The 26,223-nt window shown below is 48.3% G+C and overlaps 1 protein-coding gene across 4 annotated transcripts in view; it reads right to left on the bottom strand.

Annotated features, from left to right (window-relative positions):
• The window catches only part of LOC119384163 (uncharacterized), a 386,807-nt gene that overhangs the window by 215,974 nt on the left and 144,610 nt on the right, over positions 1 to 26,223 (bottom strand). Inside the window, exon 1 of one of the 4 annotated variants that reach the window (XM_037652451.2) lies at positions 10,838 to 10,984. The exons of the other annotated variants lie outside the window; for them this stretch is intronic. The gene's annotated coding sequence lies outside the window, so the exon portion shown is untranslated. Of the gene's footprint in view, positions 1 to 10,837; positions 10,985 to 26,223 lie in introns of those variants that run through there. 4 annotated transcript variants of the gene reach the window in all.

The following is a 26,223-nucleotide window of genomic DNA, read 5'->3' as shown; positions in this document are numbered from 1 at the left end:
GCGGTTTTGTCTGCCCATTGTACCCCTCCGGGCTAAGCCGTTACCCTTTCGCCACTGTGGAGAACAGCCTTTGTCGCTATTCCGGTGTACTAGAGATGGGCAAAGCGGCTCACTTGAGTGAGTGGCTCCGAACGGCTCAGCTCACTTAAGTGAACCGGCTCATTTGAACGGCTCACCGGTTCACGGTTCACCTAAATCAACGGAGGAAGGGAAAACACTAGGAGGGAGAGGAGGCAAGAAGGAGGCTGGCCTCCCCCTCCTGAAATTCCGCGGCGTGCACTGGTCGCTGCTGGATGTCCCCCCCCCCCCCCCCCCCCTCGCTTATGCACCCCTCTGCAAAATGTTCTGGAGACGCAATTCAGTGCCACGTGCTTCCGCGTGACTCGGGAAGCCTAGATATGCTCCCTACCGTAGGGGGGTACTTGCTCGGGATTTTACGGTACACTAAAACCAGGACCTACGTTCATCTGTTGGTCTTCGACAAGTTGCACCAGCTCACGATGAACTGCCACGTGCACCGCACACAGCTGAAGCCAGGGCTTTACACACAGCGAGCAAGTAGCGCGAGTCTGCCCGCAGCGGCCAACACTCGTCGGCCAGTAAACGAAAGTGAAACCAATGACGAAACTTCCGTGCACGCCTCTGGATAACAACATGGAGCGGCCGGTGGGCACCGCGGAGGAAGCCGAAGGCGAGGATGCTGCGACTACGTTGATTGTCCCTTCTCCAATGTTGTTGGCTGCGACCATGGCACGACTGTTGTGAGCAAGGACGAAAGGGCAGTTGCTTTCTGTCATCCCCAATAGGTGGCGTAAAAGCCAGCGTAGCGTACCTCTCTCAAGGAACGCGAACTCGAACGAAGCGGCTCGACCGGTTCAACGAACAACACCTAGTGGCGTTGGTTCAACACGGCTCACTGAGCGAGAGAGAGCCGGCTACCGACAATGCACTACTGTACCGCCCGGCTCATGCGCTCACCGGCTCACCGCTCATCCCCGGCTCTCTGAGCAGATCGGTTCAACACGGCTCACTGAACGAGCGAGAACCGGCTTTCCCCCTTTCCCAAAGAACCGCCGCTCACTTTTACTGAGCCGCGGATCACCCGCTCTTTAAAAAACATGGCTGATCCCTCCGCCATAGCAATCGGTATAACACGAAAGTGAAACGTGTCTCCACAGAGGTTGTGCTTATCGTGTAGTGATATATGAGAGCTTCTACAATGTCTATTGGTGTTTGGCAGCTATAGCACCGTTTGACGTCGATACACCCATGTTGACGCCTAGTGGCATGTCTCTATCGCGACGACTAACGCCCATGATCATGATTAAACCGCTGTGGTAGCTGAAGTTGTGAACATATATTTGGAATCAGCGAATCTTGAATCGCGCGTAAAGATGACATCAACAAGCTCATAATCAACACTGGTACCCGATATGCACTTCTTCAAAACGTTGTCAATTAAGGAGACAAGCAGCACGGTGTGCGCTTACTAGTAATGGGTTACCGACGCCTGTGTTCATGCATGCACTAACACACTGCGCTTCAGCAACACGGGAGGCAGAGGTTCGTAGCTTGAGCCACAAGCGCGTGCGTCCTTTTGGCCTCTGTCTTGCTCTACCAAGGCACGACATTCGCCCGTCGAAATTGCTTCCTTTTTGCAACGCGTATTGCAGCAGTTATGTTAGTCGGGGCTCTCGCAATCGAAGCAGCCGGCGGCGGAGAAACCCCGTTGGTGCACGTGGAACTTGCACTAATCCGATGAGACGGCGCAGGCTAACACGAAGCGAAAGCAAGGGAAAGAACGTAACTGCGTCTAGCTTCCCTCGGCAACGCCAGCGCGACAAGTGTCCCTCGCGGGTATCGAGGCGCTTTAACCATGACCTCCGATATTACACGCAATCTCGGAGTAAGCGCTAGTAAATGTAGATCGTTGACGCATTACTTCTTTTTACCTCTCACAGACGGCGGCACCGCCCCGCTCCGCGCGGCCTACCTACACCGCCAACAGAGAGCACCGTACGAGAGAGAATGTGTGAAAGATATAAGGCGCGTTCGTGGAGGGTCCGTCTAAAGCCCCTCCATGCGTTTTCCGCCGGCTAGGTTACGTAGCGCCAACTCGTCCGCCCCCTCTCCCTTTACACCGGTTCCCCGCATAGCGGAAGCCGAAGTGCCGCCGTGATGTTTCTGCTGCTTTTCCGGTTGATGCACCTGCCCCATGCCCGCCTGATGCCCGCCCATGCCCTCGCGACGCAGAAACACCGAGCGAAAACTCGCTCGGCGGCAGGCAGTTTACGACGAACCTTAAAACAACACTTGCGAAACGGAGAAGCAAATATGAGCTTTCTCGCGTGTGCACATGCGTGCGCAGAAACAAGATGGAAGGAAAAAGCGGAAGGAAGTGGCTCAAGAACTTCCTTCCGGAAGCTCCGGAACCGGAAGTGGGCGTCGTCGAACAATAGATGGCGGTACTTAAAAAAGCGGCAGTAGACGCGATGGAGGGGCTTTAGGTCCGTCATCTGCCACGTTGGCATAGTCGGTTGAGCGTTGGGCGCTCACCGTCGCGGCCGCAAAGTCGTGGGTTCGATTCCCAGCGGCGGATCTTTTTCTTAGTTTCTTCTTTCTCACCCGTTGGCGTCCATTTTATCAACGTCATAACCGTGACGGAAGTACTTGGTGGACCCCGGCATAAAACACTTTCGTGTTAAAAGAGCCGCTCAAAAGAGCCGGCTCGCTCCTGAGCGACCCATCTCTACGGTGTACGCGACACCTCGCTGCGTTCCTGCCCCGACTAGGTCGTGAAAAGGATGAGACCAGGGTGAAGACTTCGGCGTCTGAATTTCACTGAAATTCTTTTCTTCGCGACGCGCTTCACGCCTAATCTCAGTTTCCGCAGGAGTCTCAACTTTTTCCAGCAGGAATTTTTGGAATCTCCTGCCTGACCTTTCTCTTGGTGGGACTCTTCGTGATCTGAAGGCCAGCCTTTAACTCGGCGTCTTGAGAGATGACGTCATCGTGCCTGGCCACTTTAGTGTGCTCGACGTCAAATCTAGATCTCCGCAGCTGTCTCAACTTCCATCTTTTCTTAGCGGGCCTTCTCGATTTCTTAGGCCCAACCTGGAGCTTGGCGTCACGAGAGATGACGTCATCGCGCCATCCACTTTAGTGCGCTTAACGCCACTCGTCGCTCTCGCGTTCGCCTTCACGCGTTTTCGCCACCGCCTTTTTCTGACCAAACGGCTCGCAACGCTCGTAGCATTGGCCCTCGTACTCGCAAGTACGCTGCATTCGATTTGCTTTGCCAAAGCTTGAGACTGCTCAACTAGCTGATCCTCGGGATCGCTTATTGGTGTCTGCGCTTCTGGCAGAACGATAGTTCCGACGTTTCTAGCCTAGCCGGCTCGCCTTGAGATGTCTCAATTCGTGGCGGTGTACTAATGTCGCGAGTACAACCTTTTCTTTGTCCTTCGAAGTCGGCCTTCTCATCACCATGACGCACTTCGGCGTCCTGCGCCTCGCGACGAGCTTCAGCCTCCAGCGCGTCGCGATGTTTCTCGACCTCTTGGTCTTCGCGGCGCGTCTCATCCTCACGCTCTCTCTGACGCGCTTTTCCCTCTAGCGCCTTGCGACGGGCCTGGGCCTCTAACGCTTTACGAAGTGCCTCGGCCACTTTCGCCCTTAGAAGCACCTCCGCCTCTCGCTCTTTGCGACGCTTCACGACCTCTTGGTCTCTGCGGCGCGCCTCGTCCTCCTGCGCTTTCCAACGCGCTTCATCCTCACGCGCTTTGCGGAGCGCCTCAGCCTCTTGCGCCATGCGAAGCGCTTCTTCCTCTTTCGTCTTGCGAAGCGCCTCGTCCACACGTGCTTTGAGACGGGCCTCAATTTCTAGCGCTTTGCTACGCGCTTCAGCGCTGTACCTATAGTCTCTACATTCGCAGTCAGCCGGACTTGAAGCAGCAAAGTGGCTGAACAAAGCATATTTAGCTCTATCAAAGTCATGCGCTTCCTTAGCGGATAAGCGCTCTAAAACAGATGCGACTCGGCACGGGAGCAACGCGAGAAGCCTCTCCACCAAAAGGTCTTGGCTAACACCAACCTCCTCGCAGACCTTTTCAAACTTAACGAGAAAAGACACAATGTTCTCGCCTGTCTCGAAGATCTTGAGTTGGTACTGTGCTCGCTGCCACTTAATCGCCTCAATTTTACGATCAAGCTCTCTCATTTTAAGAGCATGCTCTCGCTCTTCGCGACGCCTCTGAGCCTGCCTCTCTCCGCGCCTTTCGCGTTCCTCTGCCTCCCGTCTTTTGCGCCTTTCGCGTTACTCCGCTTCCTGCTTTTCGCGCCTTTCGCGTTCCTCTGCCTTCCGCTTTTTCTCGCAAATCTCCTCCCAAGTCTCGTCAGCTTCCTCGATGGTCACGTTCTCTGTCCGCATCACCTCGAGAATCGTTTCCTTCGTTTTTGCGGACCCGGCGGAAATGCCCAAGTCCTCACAAATTTCAAGGAGATCCTGCACTAGGTACTTCTCCATCGCGATCTCGTCCCTCGTGATGCCTTTCTACAAACTTTACTCTTACTTTAAAACTAATATCGTGGTTCGAAGTGAGTAAAATGAATCAAACTCTACTAACACCTGCCTGTGCTAGAGAGGTCTGGCGAAATGACCAGTAAACCTTGGGCACTCACCCAACCAAAGTAGCTGACCCTGGTCGAACTCGTAGCTGCCGTCGAGAGGTGTCGTGGTCGTCCTCGAGCCTCGGGCCTGCAGGGATCCGCTCCGGCTCTCCAAACGTAGGGATCAGGGTATCCCCGTGCAGCCAAACGTTGAGGTAGCGTATCTCACCGAAGCCAAACGTTGAGATCAGGGTAGCGTATCCCATCGCAGCCAAACGTTGAGATGAGGGTAGCGTATCCCAGCGCTGCCAACCACTGTTATGAATTGGGGTTGCGGTATCCCACCGCTTTCCTCCACTGTTAAAGGGGTCATGAAGCACCCCTTGGACTGATTGAAAAAACACATCCTGCGGAAAGCTGACACGGCTATGAACTGCTCTGCCAAATATTACAGTCGTGCGCGCCGCGTAATGGCCACAAGCGGAGCGCGAAGTTGCCGTTTCCCCAGGCACCCTCTTTTCAAACAGAGGCCGGTTCTCACTCTCGTCGGTGGGCGGGGCGTCTGTCCGCTGTACGTCGCAAAGACATAGCATGCTTATTGGCCGATAGCCGACGTAAATCGAGAGCGGCGTTCGGATCAGATGCGCTTCTTGCCGCGGAATGCCGCCACTTGCCGGCGCCGCACTCGCGCAGCGAATCACAGCGGGAGAGCGATCGCGTTTCATGACGCGCGCTGGCGTAACTTCTTTCCCCCATGCCATCCCTCCCTGTCTAGCTTCCAGTGCGCTCGTCGGCACGAGAAAAGAGAGAAAGCGCTGGGAGCGTGCGCCAAACCCCCGTAACTCCGCTGATTCTTGACGGATTCGAGAAATTTTTGCGGCAATCGATTCGGGAGGCAGTACACTCCGATACTGAGGCCATTAGATCATTACTTGGAAAAGTGGTTCATGACCCCTTTAAGAAATAAGGTATAGGCCCTGGGGTGCGCAGCTCGAGATACGGAGTCGTGGTATCCCACCGCTGCCACCACTGTTAAGGCCCGAACACACGTACGCGTTGCGGCGCGTCAACGCGTGACTTTTTGACGCGGCGTCGCGCCCTCTCTCTACGGAGAGGGAGGGCGCGCGGCTACGCGAAGCTGCGCGCCCTCCCTCTCCATAGAGAGAGGGCGCGACGCCGCTTCAAAAAGTCACGCGTTGACGCGCTGCAACGCGTACGTGTGTTCGGGCCTTTATGAATGCGGGTTTCGTGTCGATGAAAGCCGGGAGGCTGGCGAGCCGATGTAGCCGAAGATCGGACTTATCGCTGAGGAGCAGGACAAGGAGGCAAAACGTTTATGAAACAGTAACAACGTTTATGGCAGGTATAGCAGGTTATAGCAGGTTATAGCAGGTTATCGCAGTTTATAGCGGTACAGAGCCTGCCAGCTCAACCAAGTCGGCGTCTCCATTACAACGGACCAGCCTGGTCTTAAATAAGGCACCTTTGTGATGGAACCCTCCTTTTGGCCGCAGGTGTTGAGCAGCCTTTCCGTCGTCCTCAGGAATGCTGCTTTCCGTAGCTGGGTAGCTTGGGAGAACGACTGGCGTCAGTCGACGGGGCCGGCTGGGCGAAGACGCCGTTTTCCGGGAATGCAGACAAAGCATGCAGGGGTTTATCCCTGCTTCCAGGTGGCAGGAGCTGGCCCTTTTCTTGGTCGCAGGGCAGACGCTGACCGCGATGCCGTTGACTTCCAACGAAGTGCAGGTGTTTATTCGTTTCCCCGTTCGGTCAGGTGCTCTGGCACAACACCGTCCACGTTTGATGATGATTTGTCTTTTGGTTAAACGTGACTGCGATGATGAAAAGCCCCGCAAGCCATGAAAGGTAAGGATATTTTAGGGGCGAAGCTCCTTAAGGCGGCACCCGTTCGTCCCTCGTAGTCGTCGTGATCGTAGTAGTGAGTAACATGTCTTACGCTTTGACCTCCAAGGTGGTGCCGGTGGGAGATTTCTCCTGTGCGTTGTTGAACAATAAAAAATTCGCAGCGTGCGCGTTAACTAAAAGCCGAATTCTTCTGTCTCTCATTCCCCATTAGCAGCCATTGGCATGTTCCAGTAGGAAACGTTAGTAGAAGTAGAAGTGTAAGTGTTAGCTAAAAGCCGACTTCTTCTGTCTCTCATTGCCATTAGCAGCCATTGTTTACCTCCAAGGTAGTGCCTGGTGAGATTTCTCCTGTGCGTGATTAAACAATAAAAATTTTGTTCAAAACGCCGTTGATTGATGAAATAAACCAACGAAAGACGCCAGATGTTTTGTAAAAGCAGAACGAAAGAACGCCAGATGTTTTTCTTAAAGTGTAGTAGTAGTTGTTGTATTTAGCCACCTCGCCCGATCGTCAACGGGCGAGGTGGACCGGCAACGGCGCGAGGACCCTGCCATACGAGAGTTAAATCACACTAAAAGACATACTTTGCGGGCGATACACTCTAGTGAGCTTTCAACTTTTCGTCTTAATGTACATGATAAAGAAATTATTTCTACGAAAAACGCAAGGCACACCTTGAGCAATATGTTTGGTTTTGGGACGCTAAATGGAACCATGAGGCGATGCGAAGCCGGAGCACTTGCACGATCGCGTTCCGTTGGCTTTCGTTGGGCATGCTACCGACCTCGCGTCGTGGAACGCGCGTCCTGTCTTCCCTCTAGCCTTGCCTTTAATTCGCACAGGGCGAGCGGGGAATGCGGTCGCTCTTGGCGCTCTTTCGCTCGGGAGCGGACTTCTTCCTTGCATTTCACCGATCACAAGTGATAATCAAGGGACCACGTAAACCAACAGTACAATAAAAGTTTGATGTTTAATATACACACGATGTTTCACACTCTTTATATTATGTACTGGGCGCATTTCACGGAAGAGTTTCACGGTTTACAGATGATTCCCTCCGTAGCTTCGCCCCACTCATCATCATTCACCCCGTGGATATGCTGTGATTTTTTTGCTGCACACCAACGTTATGCAATGCTTTCCTGCTGCTCGCGGGTGATGTAACTGTTTTGCTAGCAGATCAGTCGATACAGAGAACAAATTTTATTGCATAATAGGTCGCTGCAAGTGAAAAGCATCATTGATTGAATATACGAACACCGCAACGGACAAGGACAGAGGAAGGTAACAACACACAGCGCTGACTTTGTTGAAAGTCAGCGCTGTGTGTTGTGATCGGGCATGCATTCCCCGAAGGCGGAGAGAAAGGAGACGTTCCTGACGCCTGCGATTGCCAGGTGGCTGCCGCCTGGCCGGTTTACCTGCGGTGCCACGTGGCTGCCGCCTGTCCGGAGTAAAGTCCCTAGATTTTTCCTTTAAAGAACAGGGAAAAATCTAGGGACTTTAGTCCGGAGTAACCAACCACCGGTGAGGCAGCGGGTGGAGGGGGAACAAGCAGAATAAAAAAACTCCTCGAGGCCAGCCCACCTGGGGGCTACGATGAACTGCAGCTGCCTGTCCGGATTAACCGACCACCGGGGCAAGCAGCGCTTGTGGAAGGGAAACCAGCAGGACCAAAAAGGTCCTCGAGGCCAGCCCACCTGGGGGCAACCATGGACTACAGCTGCCTGTCCGGATTAACCGACCACCGGGGCAAGCAGCGCTCGTGGAAGGGAAACCAGCAGGACCGAAAAGGTCGTCGAGGCCAGCCCACCTGGGGGCTACTATGGACTGCAGCTGCCTGTCCGGATTAACCGACCACCGGGGCAAGCAGCGCTCGTGGAAGGGAAACCAGCAGGACCAAAAGGTCCTCGAGGCCAGCCCACCTGGGGGCTACCATGGACTGCAGCTGCCTGTCCGGATTAACCGACCACCGGGGCAAGCAGCACTCGTGGAAGGGAAACCAGCAGGACCAAAAAGGTCGTCGAGGCCAGCCCACCTGGGGGCTGCCATCGACTACAGCTGCCTGTCCGGATTAACCGACCACCGGGACAAGCAGCGCTCGTGGAAGGGAAGCCAGCAGGACGAAAAAGGTCCTCGAGGCCAGCCCACCTGGGGGCTACCATGGACTGCAGCTGCCTGTCCGGATTAACCGACCACCGGGGCAAGCAGCACTCGTGGAAGGGAAACCAGCAGGACCAAAGAGGTCATCGAGGCCAGCCCACCTGCGGGCTGCCATGGACTACAGCTGCCTGTCCGGATTAACCGACCACCGGGACAAGCAGCGCTCGTGGAAGGGAAACCAGCAGGACCAAAAAGGTTGTGGAGGCCAGCCCACCTGGGGGCTACCATGGACTACAGCTGCCTGTCGGGATTAACCGACCACCGGGGCAAGCAGCGCTCATGGAAGGGAAACCAGCAGGACCAAAAAGGCTCTGGCGTGAGAGTTACTGCGTCTTCGTCTGCCTATTTCTCGCTGGCATATTAAGCGCGCGGCAATATTGTACTTCCACCCTGCTAAAATTCCCTTTGGGGATCGCAGTATCTGTAAATACTTTTTGTGAGCAACTTAGTATACTGTCGTATGCGTTGCGGCAATTTCTATGTTCCCCATGATGTCCGTAGCACACTTTCCACTCCTATAATTGAACTGCGGTGCGCCGCGAGCCAGAGACATTGCTGAGAGAACACTGTCTAGTCTTCTCTTGCGTCTCACGACCCACGGAGAAATAGTAATAATAGTAATTGTTGGGGTTTAACATCCCAAAACCACGATATGCTTATGAATTTCGACCACCTGGGGTTCTTTGACGTGCGCCTAAATCTAAATAGACGGGCCTCAAGCTATTCGCCTCCATCGAAAATGCCGCCGCCAGGGCCGGGTTTCGATCCCGCGACCTTCGGGTCAGCAGTCGAGCACTTTAACCACCGTTAAATGTGCAGAAGTGAGGTGGATGCAGCAGGTCCGTAGCCACGAAATTTTTTCGGGGGCGACCCATTTGCTGAAGGCCTTGGAAAACACTTACTTTCATTTTTGATTTTCGGTAAAACAGCCCCCTCCATCAGAATTCCGCTAGCACCCCCCCCCCACCCCTCCTGGATACGGGCCTGGGATGAAGCACTGACTTTGGCCCAAAAATGTATTGGCTGAAATTATGTGTTAGGAGAAGGACATCCGCTTTTTTCTTTCTCCTGTCACCAGGTGAACTGAGGAGTGACGCCACCACACCAGCGCACGAGGTGGTGTGTGCTCCTCATTCACAAAAGCTTCCTACACTAGAGTTGTTTGAAAATGACCACATGTCTCTTAATGCTGGACATAGCCTTACCAAAGGCGGCCAAGCAGTGGCAAAAGCCAGCGACTAAGTATTTCGTTCGTGACGAACGAAATACTTAGTGAACACCCGAGTGCTCAAGCTAGAGTGGTTCTGAAAAAGAATCTTTCAACCAATCGTGATGCTAGGCATAGCGAAACATGCCGACTAGTGGAAATGAACATTCACGAAAGGAAAGCCTTTATCGTGCCTTTCATTGATTTCGTAAGCCTATGTTCGCTTGTTGTGAAAAGACCTTGATTAACCGAAACGAGGGGTTAGCGTGAAGTAATTGGAATGTCAAATAAAGCATTCCATAACTGTTTGCCGGTAAGCCAGCCTGAAGAGCAAAAGCAGCAGCAGCCGGATGTATCCGCCGGCAGCTGTACGACTAGCAAGCATACCAGCTAGCAGTGCAGCTAGCAGTGCGAAAAATACGAAACGCAGACGACTGCATCGCGTCAGCATATAATTGCAGTGATTTCAAATGCGTGAGCTGTTTAGGCAAATTCCCGAAACGGCATTTGAACGCAGTTCATATTTCAAGTACGTGCCACTTTAGAGTCCCGGCTTGTCGGCCAACCACTGTCTCATGGTTACGCAGTGGTGACCAATACAGAACAGAAGTAACCAAGAATTAATTACAATGATTTATGTAAAATCGCGAAAAACGCTTCTGAGAGAGCCGGCTGATACCCACGCCGTGCAAGATAGGGCTCGGCAAGCAGGCGCTTGCCGAGGCGCTGGCAAGGTCGAGAGCCAAGGGAATCGCTAGGCGCCCGTGCTACGCGCTTCCTCGGGTTTCATAGTAGCGGAATTTGGATACACAAGCACCACATTAACCGCAGGATCTTTTTTGTAATTAAGAAGACTCGGCTAAAATAGCGAAGACGGCAGCACTGGACTGTGCTCAGGTGATTTCTTGCATCGTTAGAGAACTACGGCTGCCTGTTTCGGAGGAATTTTGTGCATTGGACGACAGCAGTCAATATAAGGTGAAACACTGTACCTTCACGACGACCCCGATGAAGCTCGGTGCGGCTGCCACGTGCGCTATTGTAAACGCCCTGTATAAAACAAATGCTGAAAAACACCTTTCCCGTATTTTATTACTAGGTGCTCCGCAGCTGTACGCGAACTTCTCGGATGTCCGATCGCAATCAAAAAAGCCAGCTCGCGCAGCATGTGGCACAAGTGTGCCGCACGTGGCTCGCAATATCTACCCCGGAAGCGGAGAGGGGCCCCTCTGTCAGCCTCCCAGGTGTCACGCAGCATTTTCTCTCTTTTTTTTGTGCGGGGCGGTTTAAACGCGTGCTGCTGTCGCACGCTCAAACAAAATAACCAACTAGTTGGTGGCGAGGTTTGCTGAGAAGTCATAGCCAAAAAAAAGTAACGCAGCTTCGCACTAATGGTGTCAAGCCTGAAGGAAGTACGGAGCTGGGCGGCCTTCCTTGTTGCTCTTTAGTTTTTCTTTCTTCCTCTCCCTTTTTGCTTTTTCTCTCTTTCCGATTTTTTGTTGTCTTTATTTCCATGTATTTCTCTCTCTTTTTTGCTCTTTCTATTTTTATTCCTAGTTCTTCTCTCTCTCCCTTTGATTGTCTTTCCACATTTCTTTATCTCTTGCTCAATCTGTATGCGCTACGCTTTACTCTTTCCTGTCCCCCTTCACTTCCCTTCCTCCCTCTCTGCCTTGCTCTCTCACGCTTGCTTCATCTTTGTTTCCCTCTCTCCCTCTCTTTGATTCTTTATTTTATTTTTTATTTATTTATTTCATTACCCACAGCGCCAATTGGCATTACAGTGGGGAGGGTTCACAAAAAGAGAATACAATAGAATATAATACCGCCAAACAAATAATCAAGATCACCACTTAATCACAATCAGCAACACAAATACATATAACAATGACATAACATAACATTGCATATAAAAATCAGAAAAGTAGAAACAAAAAAAAACACGGCTATTTTAATAGAGGAATCATTCGACACGATAGAGGCAGTGTTTGAAGGCAATCGGTTCCATTCTAGGATTGTTTTGGGAAAAAAAACATCTTGAAATACGTCAGTCTTGCATGCGATTTCTCGTACCTTGAACGTATGGTCTACGCGGTCTGAGAGATAGTGCGGTGAAATTAAATATTTTGTCTCATCAATTCTATTTTCAAAAAAAAGACGTAATTCCATTCCAATTCCATTCCGGGCAAAAGGTGCTTAATTCCATTCCCATTCCGTTCCTCCAAGCGTTGTCCCCATTTCATTCCGTTCCGGGGTCGCGAAAATGTGGAATAATTCCGCAGTCATTCTAATTCCGGAGTGGCAACTCCGCAACACTGCTATACACCAAGGTCTAAAAGCTGATATACCCGCTAATGGGCAGCTCGTACGTTAGTAACAATGGTGCGAGGCACGAAGAAAATGTGGCCATAACGTTAGATACTGCAGAATTAAGGTCCTTGTCGTCACACTCTAAAACCACTCAAAAATCATCGACGTATTCTAAAAACTCAAGTCACCTGCTGACCTTGAAAGGCGTGATTTAGTTTCCTGTCACGCGCAGCCAAATAAATGTCGGACAGCAGCGGAGCGATGCAAGAGCCGATAGAAATTCCATTATTCTGGATGTACACTTCGCCTTTCCATTCCGCAAAAGTGGAATGCGAGTAAGTTGACAGGAGTTCCATGAATTGGCTGCTGTGAATGCCGGCGCTATTTTGAAATCGGGTGACACCGTGCCCGTCAATACATTCGCCCACGCTTGTCATTAGGTCGTTGTGCGGAATACTGTAATCTTTTATGTCAGCAGAAAAAAGCTGAAAGCCGTGTCTCGGTCGTGTTCTTAAAAAAGTCTATTACCTGACTGGAGTTTCGAATCTGGTAAGGGTCATCCATGGTGGAAAGTTTAAGTTTCTCTTGCAAAAAATTGGCAAGACATTTCTGCCAGGTTCCTGTCTCAGAGATAATTACCCGAAGCGGGCACTCAGGTTTATGCTTTTTTGCAGCTAAGAATAAGTCTAGACCTAGCTTTCTTTACGGTCCCAAGGACTTCCCAAGTTCTTCCAATTATTGCTTTTTACACAACTTTACAGAGCTACAAGTTGTGTAAGTGGTTTACACAACTTCACACACCTTGTAAAGAGAGCAATTGCCAGGTGATGCTTCCTTAGCGCCCTCCAAAAATCCTGTCCGCACAAAGGTGATGTCAGCTTCGCTAACCAGGTGAGCCGCCTTAGGCGCTCTGGGTATCCGTCGAACCTCTTGGTTTCGGTTGCAGAAGGCTTGCAAAAAAAGAAAACAAGTGCTGCCGCAAGCAGGAACCACCGGAGTACGGTGGTGATACCCTATGTGCACGCCATTTCGCACAATCTGCGAAAGATAGGCCGGAAAGCCGGTGTCGACGTTGTGTTCTCAGCACCAGTGCGGTTGTCGGGCCTGTGCAAAAAGGTGAATGGCGCTAAGAGGCATACGCAATCATATGAAATCAAGCACCGCAAGCCCTACGTCGCATGCACAGAGGAGGTGATCTCCAAGATCCCTCTGACCTGTAACAAGGTTTACATTGGTCAGACGGACAGGTGCATAAACACACGGCTAACGGAACACAACCGCCACTTTGCAGCAAAAGATTCTGGACATTCGGCCTTCCATTGTAGGGATTGTGGCTGTGCTCCCACTTTAACCGGTACGGAGATTGTGCGCAAGGAACGCAAGAAGGAAACTAGAGAGGTAATCGAGGCCATGGAAATTGACAAATGCAAAGATAAGTGTGTCAGTTGCCCCTCGGTTGCGTTCTCTGAAAAAGCGCGCCGATACCTTATAACCACATACAGTGTGGCAATTTTTTTTAATCGGAACCACGTGTTTATTGTTTTTTGTTGTGCCTTTATTTGTGCGGTTTGCTCGTGTTTTTCTGGTCCTCATCGTATCCACTGCTGTCAGGGCGCACGTGCGTGTTCACGCACATAAGCTGGGTCTTTTGACAATAAATCACCAGTTGCAGTGCAGCGCTTGTGTTTGCGTCTTCTTTTGTGTACGTATTTGTTGCACTGTTCTACGCTGCCTATTCGAAAATTATATCTTTCCGTTGAATTCTTATCGCGCGTGACGAACAGATTCTGTTTGAAATCGTAAAGGCTCATTTTATCGAACAATGAAATATCGTTGGTAGTATACCTTTCTGATTTATGTATGATTGTTTTTGTTTGAAGACGCGAAATGACGTCTTTATTAACGTCACGCTGGAGATACATTAGAAATGCAAGCCTTTTTGTCAAACAAGGTTGTGCAGCCTTAGTCAATTTATGGAAAGAACCAGGGAATGCTCTTTCACGTCGGGCTCTGGACCGCATACACTACCAAGAGGATTGTTTGGAGTTATCTATTGCGATAGATATGGATAAACTATAAAGAAAGATGCTTTACTTATTCAAAGAATACAAGTTACTATAATTCATATCTGCTCCTAATTCAATGAAAAAAGTTAGTAGAGTAAAAGAAAATACAAACAATAACAACAATGGTCATGCTTGAAATGCCCATGCTACAGTCTGACAAATATTTTCAAAGTCACATGCTAAGTATAAACAGATGAGAAACGTGCGAGCTTGCGTGCGCGTGCGTGCACTTGAGAATATGGTTCCAAACGTTATCCTGCCCTCTCCTACGAAAGACTTCCGGAGCCTCTGGCCCAGCACATAGCCTTCGAACTACGATTGGCTACGCGTGGCGCTGCGCTGGCTGACACTTCCAGTATTACACGCACAGAAATAACCGATGAAGTGGACGGTGGCACTACAGTGAAGAAGAAGAGGAGTAGTGGGCTCACTGCATGGAGTGAAGCTGCTGATGTTGCCGTAGTCACAGACGCTTCAGCTGCACTCGACGGTCGGCACGAGATAAACGACCCTTCACCCGGCGCTCCACCTTGACTCGGGAATGTCGATGGCAGATCCACCTTTCGGCAGGAATGCTCACTGCATATCAGCGATAGCCGGCATTTCGTGAGAACCGGTGAGTCATTTTCTGTCGAGCGGCGGCGCCAGCGGCGCTCTGCTCAGCTCGGTCAAGTGAGGAGTGAAATTCGAGTCGAGGCTAGTTTCAGAATACGGGGTAAAAAGCCACCAAAACATCGCCCAACGTTAGCGGTACGAGAACCATTCATGATGGCTACCCTGGGCTACCGAGCAAAACTAGCGCCTTAGTGTACCCAGGAATTCCCTAGTCAAGTCGAAAAAATCCGAGGAGGTCGTGAATGGAGGTCAGTGATCAGTACCCGTATAATTACTAGTACACTGTACGTATAATATAGTGCCTAGAATATACTGGCTAGTGTGCTGAGCGGAGGGGGTTTCCTATGGGAGGAGGTGGCAGGGCCGGTGATGCCTTCCAACTTTCGCCGGCAGGCGGCGACGCTTGTCGCAAAGGTGTAGTAGCCCGCGCGCCGGTTTGGCCTGCGTGTCTTAGTGCCTCCGCAGCTTTATAAATACTCCGTGCCTTCGTGTCCGAATTTGTCTGTTTTATCGTGTTTGCGCTGTTCTTTGTGTACGCGCGTGTAAATGAGAACTGCAAACAGTTATGATGAAGCGGTGAAGCATCAGGGGCGCAGAAAAACATGCTTCGTGCCGCTTTGTCGGAGTGGCTATCGCATTTTCTGTTGATGTACAGATGAGGTTTTCACTAATATTTTGTATTAAGCAGTTGTGTGAGTATTTCCCTGCCCGTTAAACATTTTCCACTGTGTTTTGCTCATTTAGAACTGTTTATGACTATTTGTTTGTGTCTCTTCTGTTGAGCGTTTTGTCACATTTATGTGTGTGTTTTGAACAGCATACTTATGTTTGATAAGTTGATGGTCAAGTTGTGGAAACGAGGGATTTTTCATAGTGAAGCTCAGATTATATTCCCAGTTTATTAAGGTGGGGTCATACTCTGAAAGTGAGTTTCGAAGTTTGACTGTACAGCAGTGGTAATGAAAAGCTATGACTAAAATTTGCGAGGTATTTTAGGGTAGACGCAGGTTACATTAAAGCTCAAAGATAGTTGAAATTGTTTAATGTTTTTTTTTATTTGTATTTTTTACTGATGTACTTTTTAAATAAGATCTGCCATCTGCAGAGCATTGTAATTTTGCATAAAGGTTTTACAGAAGTGGAAGTAAAATTGTGAGCGTACAACAAAAACGAGATTTGTTATGTTTTTTATGTCTGTTGATTTATGAAAATTGCCACTTATGACTGATTTTTTATACTAAAAATACGAGTGCGCATAGGCTACTGGTTCTAGTGCCAGTTATCTAAATGCCATTAGTTAACACGTAGAAATTCTTGTTTTCTAAGCCCACTAGGTCTTGAGAAAAAGGTACAGAAATGACAAAAATGTTCTTTTGAAAAAACGCAGAAGTAACGTAAGGGTACGCGCGCATTACCTGTCAATGTGTCAAGAAAAAGAACCCAAAATTGCTTTGGAATGGTGAGTGCCGAAATATGATATATTTTCTGAAGGATAAATAATGCTGTATCAGGTAATTAGAAATCCCAAAATTGAATTTTTTTACCAAAAAACCACCTTAAACTGTTAACTCATTGCGGTTAAAAACAAGAGCCCATATTCACAAAGGTGCCTTGCACTTGATTTTTTCAGGCAATATTTCAGCCAATCACAATGCTACACTAATGAAATTATCTAATTGAGTTGTCGATCTTGACTACAATGACCCCTGTTCGGTTTCTTTGAACTTACCTTCCTTCCGTTAAAATGAAATTGAAGCTCCAGACACATTCGTGATGTTTTTTTTTTTGTGAAGTGAGCAGTGCCGTTCAATAAAATGCATGAGTAGTGAATCCTATTCAGACTGGCTTGTGTTCACCGCATGTGGTTCTAGAAAATGCGGATGCCATGCTGGAAAACGCAGAACAGTGAAAGTGACCCCAACCTACATTTGCGTATAAACGATGCTCTACGAACTTACTCACGTACTACAAAATGCAGTAGGCACAGCTGAACTGCAGAAACATCGAAACAACCGATCCGAAAGTATGGGGCATATGCTTATCTGTAGCATTGGATGAGCAAAATGCATCCTGTTTGCGGAGCCAACAAAGTGCAAAAGCTGGTGTCATAATGTCTGCAAGAAATATTTGTGTAAAAACAGCGTGTGTAATGTTTGTATTTGTGTAATACCAGCGTTACACGGGAATTTGAGATTACTGTCGACCCGCTCCGGATCAAATATCTGCTCGCGAGAATTATCGTAGCCACCGATCTGACGGCGCATGATAAGTCCATGATGGTGCATCATACCGAGTGACATGCACCGCTAATATAAAAATATGACCGCGACTGAGGCGCGAATTGCAGTTGACTTGATCGACTTCGGGTAGAATCGCTGCGTTGAAAACAGCGCGAACACGGGATGAAGGCTAAGGAACACAAGCGCTGTTCCTTAGCCTTCGTCCCGTCTTCGCGCGGTTTTCAACGGAATAAGATGTACCAACTGCGAACAGTCCGAGTCGGGCTTGATCGCGATCGAAATTGCCGTGAGCCATCCTTACGACAGGATTTCACGATTTTTTGCGTCTAACGTGTCAACCTTAGCTGACTGTTTTCGACTGGCAAGTTGGGTGTGTCGTAGTATATTAATTGCGACTTTTCTACTTCGCTTTGGTGGTGAAGCAAAGAGTCGCGAAAACTAGCAGACGACGTGAGGTACGTGTGAAACGCTTCGTCGCTTTCTATTGCCCAACCAGTTGAGGATTCTCTGCGGGCAATAATTTGGCAATAAAATTTCCTTCTTCCGATCGAGCGTTTTGACGACTGTGTTAAAGGAGACGAATAACACTGTACTTGCGGCAGAAAGCGCCGTGCTACGCAGCTGCAAGCGCAGGAGCCTCCGACGCGCGGTAGATGGGTGGATGGATGGATGCTATGAGCGTCCCCTTTATAACGGGGCGGTGACAAGTGTGCCACCAGGCTCGAAACGAAAAAAAAAAAAACCTTTACCTTTTTTTTTTGTAGCGTTGGCCTAGTGTCTTTACTTCAATTAAAACTATTTACTACAGAAGAAAAAAAAACCTTACAGCTCCATTCTGCGCCCTGTACGGCAGAATGTCCTTATTTTTTCCCCATTATTTATTTTTGTCCTTTCTCTCTAGTTTTCTGCCACCAATACTCTAACCGTCTCTTACTTATTTCAATCGCGGGTGTGTTCAGCTTTCCATTGTCTCTAAAACCCAAGGCGTCATGTAGGCTCGTGCCTAAACGTACACCTGGTGGATGTCTCCACATTCAATCAGAACATGCTCCGCCGTTTCCTGATCTTCCCCGCAGCACGTGCATTGTTCTTCTTCTTTACTGAATCTCGCTTTATAACTACCCGTTCTAAGGCAACCCGATCTCGCTTCAAACAGTAAAGCGCTTCCCATTGAATTGTCGTAAAATGCCTCCCTCCTTATTTCATTTTTGCCCTTTCGGTAGTTACTCAAAGCCGGTTTTTTCAGCTGCCATCCAGTAAATCCTCTCCGCCTCTCTGACTTTTCGCTTAACGCTCTTTGTTGACATACTGCTTACACTACCAGCCGTATATTTACTAGTGAGTATCCTAGTTCTTTTTCTCCACTCTGTGTCCACGCTCTTCCTATACAAGTAACGGAACACCTTCTCTGCCCATCTACTCTCCTTCATATTCCTTAGCCTTTCTTCGAACCTTATTTTGCTCTGAGCCTCCCTCGCCTCAAAACCTGCCCATCCCATATCGCCCTTTACAGCCTCATTTGTCGTCTTCCCGTGAGCACCCAACGCGAGGCGTCCCACAGTCCTTTGATTTATATCCATTCCCGATTGCACCTCTGCCCTCATGCACACCACTGAGTTCCCAAAAGTAAGCCCCGGAACCATTACACCTTTCCACAGACCTCGAAGCACCTCGTACCTATTGTATCCCCACAATGCTCTGTGCTTCATTATTGCAGCATTCCTCTTTCCTTTTGCTGCTGAGGCTTTTTCCTGTACTTCCATGTACCTGTCACCCTCATTTATCCATACTCCGAGGTACTTGTATTCGCTCACCCTCGGTATTTCTTGGCCCTGTCTTGACACCGCATGATCACAAGGGTCATTGAATACCATCAATCCACATTTTGTTACACTAAATCCTAGTCCTAGAGCTTCCCCTTCCCTTCCGCATATATCCGCCAGCTGCTGTATATCCTCTCGACTGTCAGCAAATAAGACAATATCGTCAGCATGAAATAATCCTCGAAGCTTCTGCTCAATCATCACGGACCTTAGCGAGTCGCAGCGCCGCCATGCGGTGACTATGGGAAGGCATCAGCGCGGTGGCCACGCCAAAGCGCGCGCTCAGCACACTAAGCCAGTATATTCTAGGCACTATACGTATAATGTACTTTTATTCCGTGTTCCGTATTCCGTTTTCCCTGTTACGTCACGCTTGAGGCACCGCCCACGGTGGAAGCCGCGACGTTTTTTGAATTTGGCCAATAAAAAGCGCTCGTAGCCGCCCATAGCTTGTTGAGCAAGACAAGTGCGGCAATTGGCGTTTTTTACGTAGGAATTCTGGGGAAATCTTTAGTAATGTGTAGGTATTTTGGGGGGAAAATCTAGGGCTTTAGTGATTTTTTGGCTGAGGGCCGCAAAGGGGCCGTATAACTCTTTTATTTCGTCCGCGAGCGTGTGACAAAAGAACAATTGTACGCAAATGAAAACAAATTTGTTTTATGAGCTTCTGGTGCTAAGGTTAATGAAGCGTATTGCGAAGTAAACGCAAAACAAACGTATTTTGAGAGTCGTAGCCACATGGGTGTCGCTTTTGCATCCAATCCAAGTCGCTTATGGCGGCCGTTTGCGAGAAAAACAGCTGATCGTCTCTGCGAGCCGTGTTTTCTGTTCTGTCACCTATAATGCTGCGGAAAAGAATGTGATCGCGACTACCGGGGAGTATTTTCGTCGCAGAGGAATATCGGAAGCTGCGAAGAGCAAGGAAAACATGGAATTCTAGCCGCAAGGTGAGTAAAAATGCCGTTACCGCGTTATGTTTACTTTGCTTTGGTTCTTACAGGTAGCGAAAAAAAATCGTTATGAACTGGGGAAGCCTGTACTTCTATCGTCTGATATCTAGTAAGCTCACCTTTGATTTCCTGAACGATAGTGCGTGAGCGAGCGTAGTTACAGCGTACATGGACGTGCACATTCAGTTGTTTCCCCTGTGCATTTTACGTACACTTCTAATGAATCGAACTTGCACAGAAGAAACTTGTTGCGTAAAACATTTGTGTTAACATGCACACCACGGTGTTTCATTTGTGATGATATAACGAATAGATTTGATAAGTATAATTGTTGTAGCCTGCAAAGAACTGTATGATATATGCTGCATTGGTTTACCGCGTTGCGGCGAGAACTCTGAAAAAAAAAAAAAAAAAAAGATGGGAAAATTTACGGAGCCACCTATCAGGCTGTTCCAGCAGCGGAGGGCCTGTTTTTGGTGTGTGTGTGGCTAGAAGTGCTACGAGTGTTTCGCCAAGTTCCGAGGTTTTTTTGCCACGTAAAGGAGGCTCAAGTGTGAAGACTTAACGATGCTACTTTGAAGTGCTTGTACCGAGGTTGAGAAGGAGCGGAGTCAATTCGGGGTCACATTTTCGTGGAACAAAAATAAGTGAAACCAACACTTCAAATCTATTGAGTTCTTGTGGTTGGGCCCTGGTTTAAACGTATAAATAACAAAAAACGGTTGCATTTTTTCTCCAGCTCAATGACAAATGCCTTGTCATCGCCGCCTATCCGAATCAAACCGATGGAGCGTTAGTTTGGTTTCCTGTGTGTTCTTGCATTAATTGGCCTGTAATACATTGTGAATTTCTCTAGCTGCAGCATCCGGAGCTTGTCGATGGAGTGAGTGGCATGCATTCGGCTACCTAATGCATCGCAGGCACCGTCTACATCTCCTGGCTGCCATTGGGCCTGGAGTTCCCCAGTCTTCACTACTGCTGTAGCCACCTCGTCGGCCATGAACATTAAGACTTTATTTCCGTTTTAACTTGTCTTCATTTTTCTGTTCTTTGTTTCACGTTTCTTTATTGCATGTCATCTCTTGGTGTGACAGCGTAGGGCATTAGTGTTTTTAAATAGATACTCCACTTTCTTGTAGTAGTGTGAGCACGTCTTCAGAAGTTGCTTTGACATGTGGTCGTCAGCCTTCTAAAATGATGCACACAACACATATCATGCGCGTCATTTCATGCGGCAAGCCTCTAAGCATAGCCTTTCTCTCCAGTGAAACTGACACTGCAAGATTTCATGGCAGTGCTTGCTCTTCATAAGTTTTTTACATGTGCTAGTCAGCTATCTGAAATGATATGCAGACCATGCTTGACTGTACGCCAAAAGACTGTAGTTGTCACTTGAAGTAGGAATGTATATGACACAAGTGTTTTTACAAGTTGCACTAAAGGATGATATGCCTGTTTGCCACTCACAGAAGGTGCTTTTACACTAAGCAAAATAACAACACAGTCTACTATCTGTGTCCTTTTTGTAACTGCAGTTGACTTTTGCGTGGGTCACAGCTATCAATCCTTTTTCAAAGTTATGTCCTCGAAAACCAAACATATACTTTTTTTTGTAAACCAATTAGGCCAGTTACACTGCAACATGCATTTTACATTTATGTAATGTTGATGCTATATCTGTAAGGAAAAACTTTCCTATTGCTATTCAGGAAAGCATCCATCAATTGCACAGGTGTGTTTTGGACACTGTATATATTGGTTTGTCTTGCTGCTTCATGTACTACCAGTCTTATGCAACTGTCCTTTCTTATAAACATTGACAAACGGCCATCTTGTTAGGGGTACTATACTACCCTGTAATATATCTGAAATGCATAGCTGTGCACACAATTGCCCATGTACCTTGTGATTGGTATACTGTGCAGCAATTTCATGTGTCCCTTTTTTTCATGCTGTAGGATGGGACACAGCAATAAACAGAGACAACATGTGCCGAACTTAAACCAAAATTTGAGGTGCGCAGATACTGTTTACAGTATTTGTCCCTGCCACACGTGACCACAAAGGTGCTCCTTGAAACGCGTATAATGCTTTATGTTGCATGCTGATGTCATCTATATTTCCATTGTATAGTCATTAATTACCCATGCAGTATGATGTCACACTGTGCTTCCTTCAGCATGATGTTTCTTGTAACTTGTGCATTTAATAAATGTCAGTAATGCTTTAAAACATGACACAACAGTTTCACAATGTACGTTTATTTACAGAAAGTATATGCTATCTTTGCATTGGTGTGAACACGAATAATTTTTTAAAATGCCGAAGGCATTTTCTTAGCGAACCTCTGCCACTTTGAGCGTTTCTATCTACGTATCTATCTATCTATCTATCTAGCCGCCTACGTCTGGGTGCTCTCATGATCGCCTCCTTAACTTGGTGTAGACCAAAATTTGCATGGGGAGGGTAAGAGGAGTTGACGAATATGACTGCCGCGTCATGACATAAATAACGTTAAAATCCTGTCGCGTACGTCGTCAAACCCTTTCCACTAGAACACGTGTGGCCCATTACCCCGTTTAACCACGGGCCTAGGTGTACGGGTATCGCCACAGGTGATTGACAGTTTATGTCTACCAGGAACGGCTAGAACAGACACTGGGTAACTTAAATGCTAGAGAGTTAAGTAAAACCAACATCGGCAGCGTTGACCAATCACGCAGGAGAATACAATGAAAATTAGGATCCCAGCAGGAATCGAACCCAAGCATTCTGCGTGGCACTCAGGTATTCTACGACTGAGCCACGACCAGGTCTATAAATTGGTTTGGATAAGAACCTACGCAGGCGCAATATCGGTGCAACGTCAATTGTGGTTGTGGTGCTGGCTATCTAATTATACAAGAAAGCAATAAACACTACATGATACTCCTACGATGTGTACCCCTACGATACGGGCGTCATATCAGATTGACGTCTGTAGTTCCAGTGTTGGCTACTATTTTATAGCAGTCTAATAAACGTTACGTTTGTATTCCTATGATTCAGCAAGCTATATTGAAGAATTGCTCGACCCCTGAGGAATACATTAACGAAAGTTACATATGTTATCCACATCACCGCATCGTAAAGTGCACTTCGTCCACCAGAACGATGAAGTGTCCTCTTCATTTCTTAAGAGGCTGGGCGATGGCCTCATGCTGACCGAAGATGAGGTCAGATTGATTGACAGCCATTTGTATAGTAGGCTACGTAGGCCACATACGCCCAGGTAGTCTACGAATAGGACAAACACCATCCACTGATGTTGGTCTACGTAGCACTATCCAGGCCTACCAGCCTCGACGGCCTATGCCTCACCAACGCGAAAGGTGGCTTCAGGTTCTGACATGTCGCCGGCTCTTCGACAGACAATTTGTCGACGAAATGACCGAGGCATCCACGAATTCCAACAGCTCTACTATACCACGTACTTCAATACACTATGGACCCCTCTTCCCCACGATCACGACCGGATCCTATAACAAGTCATGACCAGCTGCTGGTGCTCACTGATCACGGTGATGATGCCTTGTTCAAGAACTGTAAAAACTTCTTGCACACATGCACACGGGTTCGTGAAACGCACGTGCGTTCTCGGGACACGTATAAACACTACATATCAGCTTACCGCTTCTGGGTTGGGTAATACCCACGTTGTCATTGGCAGCGCGTTACCAACCGTAAACAACTGCTTAATAACACATATGCAGCTCTTCAACATATATATATGTGTGCGTATAAAATATATACAAATCTTTAGCGTCATTTTGTAACGCGTTCGCTCAGTAAAAAAGTCACGCCACAGTCACCTACCCGCCGCATGCTTCGCATAACATCGACTCCCACGGTACGTGGGATCTGCCGAATTTTTTTTACAAGGTTCTGTCTTGAAGAAACTGCGTGCATATTCTTTCACATTACTTCTGCATTCACAAATGAGCACACTTCTGAATGAGAAAAAGGTACTTTAAATGCCAGACGATCTGTTTCAGCATCAGTTGGCCCTTTCAAAAGGGACAGTGTGGTGGATGTGCAACAAAACAGCACAGTGCCCACAAGTTGTGCGTGAAGCAAAAGGCGAGCCGTGTGTTGTTATACAGGAAGTGAGGAGACCAAGACTTGGTGTGCACTTCCAGTCATAGAGCAGATAACGGACAGAATGTTCGTGATTCGAGGACGATCAGCAGTAACAAAAAAAAAAGCCGGCAGATCCCACGCATTGTGGGAATCGATATAATGCGAAGCAGCCAGCAAAGAGCTGCATACATCGTCTTGTATGTCATTGAGGAAAATGCGTGTCATGGTTTTCATGTGAACTCCTATTATTTATGTTCGTCACACAGTAACGTCGCGCAATAGCAACTTCGGTGTCGATCAAGCTAGAGAAACGGCCGCCAGCGCCCCATGAGCGTGGCAGCAAGTCATGCTGTACATGACATACGTGTCATGACTTTCATGTTAACTCGTGTTGTTTATGTTCCTCACACGGTCACGTCGCAAGATACCAATTTTGGTGTATATCAAGCTAGCGGAACGGCCGCCAGCACCCCATGAGCGTGGCACGTAAGTCATGCTGTACATGACATGCGTGTCATTATTTTCATGTTAACTCATGTTATTATGTTCGTCACATAGTGACGTCGCGCAATACCAATTTCGGGTAGATCAAGCTAGCGAAACGGCTGCCAGCGCCCCATGAGCGTTGCACGTAAGTCATGCTGTACGTGACATGCGTGTCATGATTTTCATGTTAACTCGTGTTATTTATGTTCGTACACAGTCACGTCGCGCAATACCAATTTCGGGGTAGATCAAGCTAGCGAAGCCGCCGCCAGCGCCCCATGAGCGTGCCACGTAAGTCATGCTGTGCATGACATGCGAGTCATGATTGTCATGGTAACTCGTGTTTTTATGTTCGTCACAGTCACGTCACAAGATACCAATTTTGGTGTATAAATCTAGCGAAACCGCCGCCAGCGCCCCATGAGCGTGGCACGTAAGTCATGCTGTACATGACATGCGTGTCATGATTTTCATGTTAACTCGTGTTATTTGTGTTCGTTACACAGTCACGTCACGCTATACCAATTTCGGGGTAGGTCAAGCTAGCGAAACCGCCTCCAGCGCCCCATGAGCGTGGCACGCAAGTCATGCTGTATATGACATACGTGTCATGACTTTCATGTTAACTCGTGTTATTTATGTTCCTCACACGGCCACGTCGCAAGATACCAATTTTGGTGTATATCAAGCTAGCGAACGGCCGCCAGCACCCCATGAGCGTGGCACGGAAGTCATGCTGTACATGACATGCGTGTCATGATTTTCATGTTAACTCGAGTTTTATGTTCGTCACACAGTCACGTCGCGGAATACAAATTTCGGGGTAGATCAAGCTAGCGAAACTGCCGCCAGCGCTCCATGAGCGTGGCACGTAAGTCGCTGTACATGACATGCGTGTCATGATTTTCATGTTAACTCGTGTTTTTATGTTCATACACAGTCACGTCGCGCAATACCAATTTGGTGTATATCAAGCTAGCGAAACTGCCGCCAGCGCCCCATGAGCGTGCACGTAAGTCATGCTGTACATGACATGCGTGTCATGATTCATGTTAACTCGAGTTTTTATGTTCGTCATACAGTCACGTCGCGCAATACCAATTTCGGGGTAGATCAAGCTAGCGAAACTGCCGCCAGCGCCCATGAGCGTGCCACGAAGTCATGCTGTACATGACATGCGTGTCATGATTTCGTGTATCTCGTGTTATTTATGTTCGTTACACGGTCACGTCGCAAGATACCAATTTGGTGTATATAAAGCTAGCGAAACGGCCGCCAGCGCACCATGAGCGTGACACGTAAATCATGCTGTGCATGACATGCGTGTCATGATTTCTGTTAACTCGTGTATTATGTTCGTCACACAGTCACGTCGCAAGATACCAATTTGGTGTATGTCAAACTAGCGAAACGGCGCCAGCGACCATGAGAGTAGCATGTAAATCATGCTGTACATGACATGCGTGTCATGATTTCATGTTATGACTTGTCATTTATGTTCGTCATACAGTCATGTTACGCCATGCCAATTTGGTGCACATTCGATGAACCAAGCGACCAGGAGAGCACAAAGTCGTAGGCGGCTAGATAGATAGATAGATAGATAGATACGCTCAAGTCGCAGAAGTTCGCTAAGAAAGGCTTCCATTTAAAACAATACCAACGACTGACATCAACCCTTGCTTTCCAGTGAATTGGCTATAGCATCAGCTGCCGAGTACAGTTATTGACATTGCTAAATGAAAAGTTCCTATCTACCGCCATATAAA

The sequence above is a fragment of the Rhipicephalus sanguineus genome, chromosome 2 (assembly GCF_013339695.2).
Source record: "Rhipicephalus sanguineus isolate Rsan-2018 chromosome 2, BIME_Rsan_1.4, whole genome shotgun sequence".
In the NCBI taxonomy this organism is placed as follows: Eukaryota; Metazoa; Arthropoda; class Arachnida; order Ixodida; family Ixodidae; genus Rhipicephalus; species Rhipicephalus sanguineus.
This window is presented reverse-complemented; position numbering and strand designations above follow the sequence as displayed.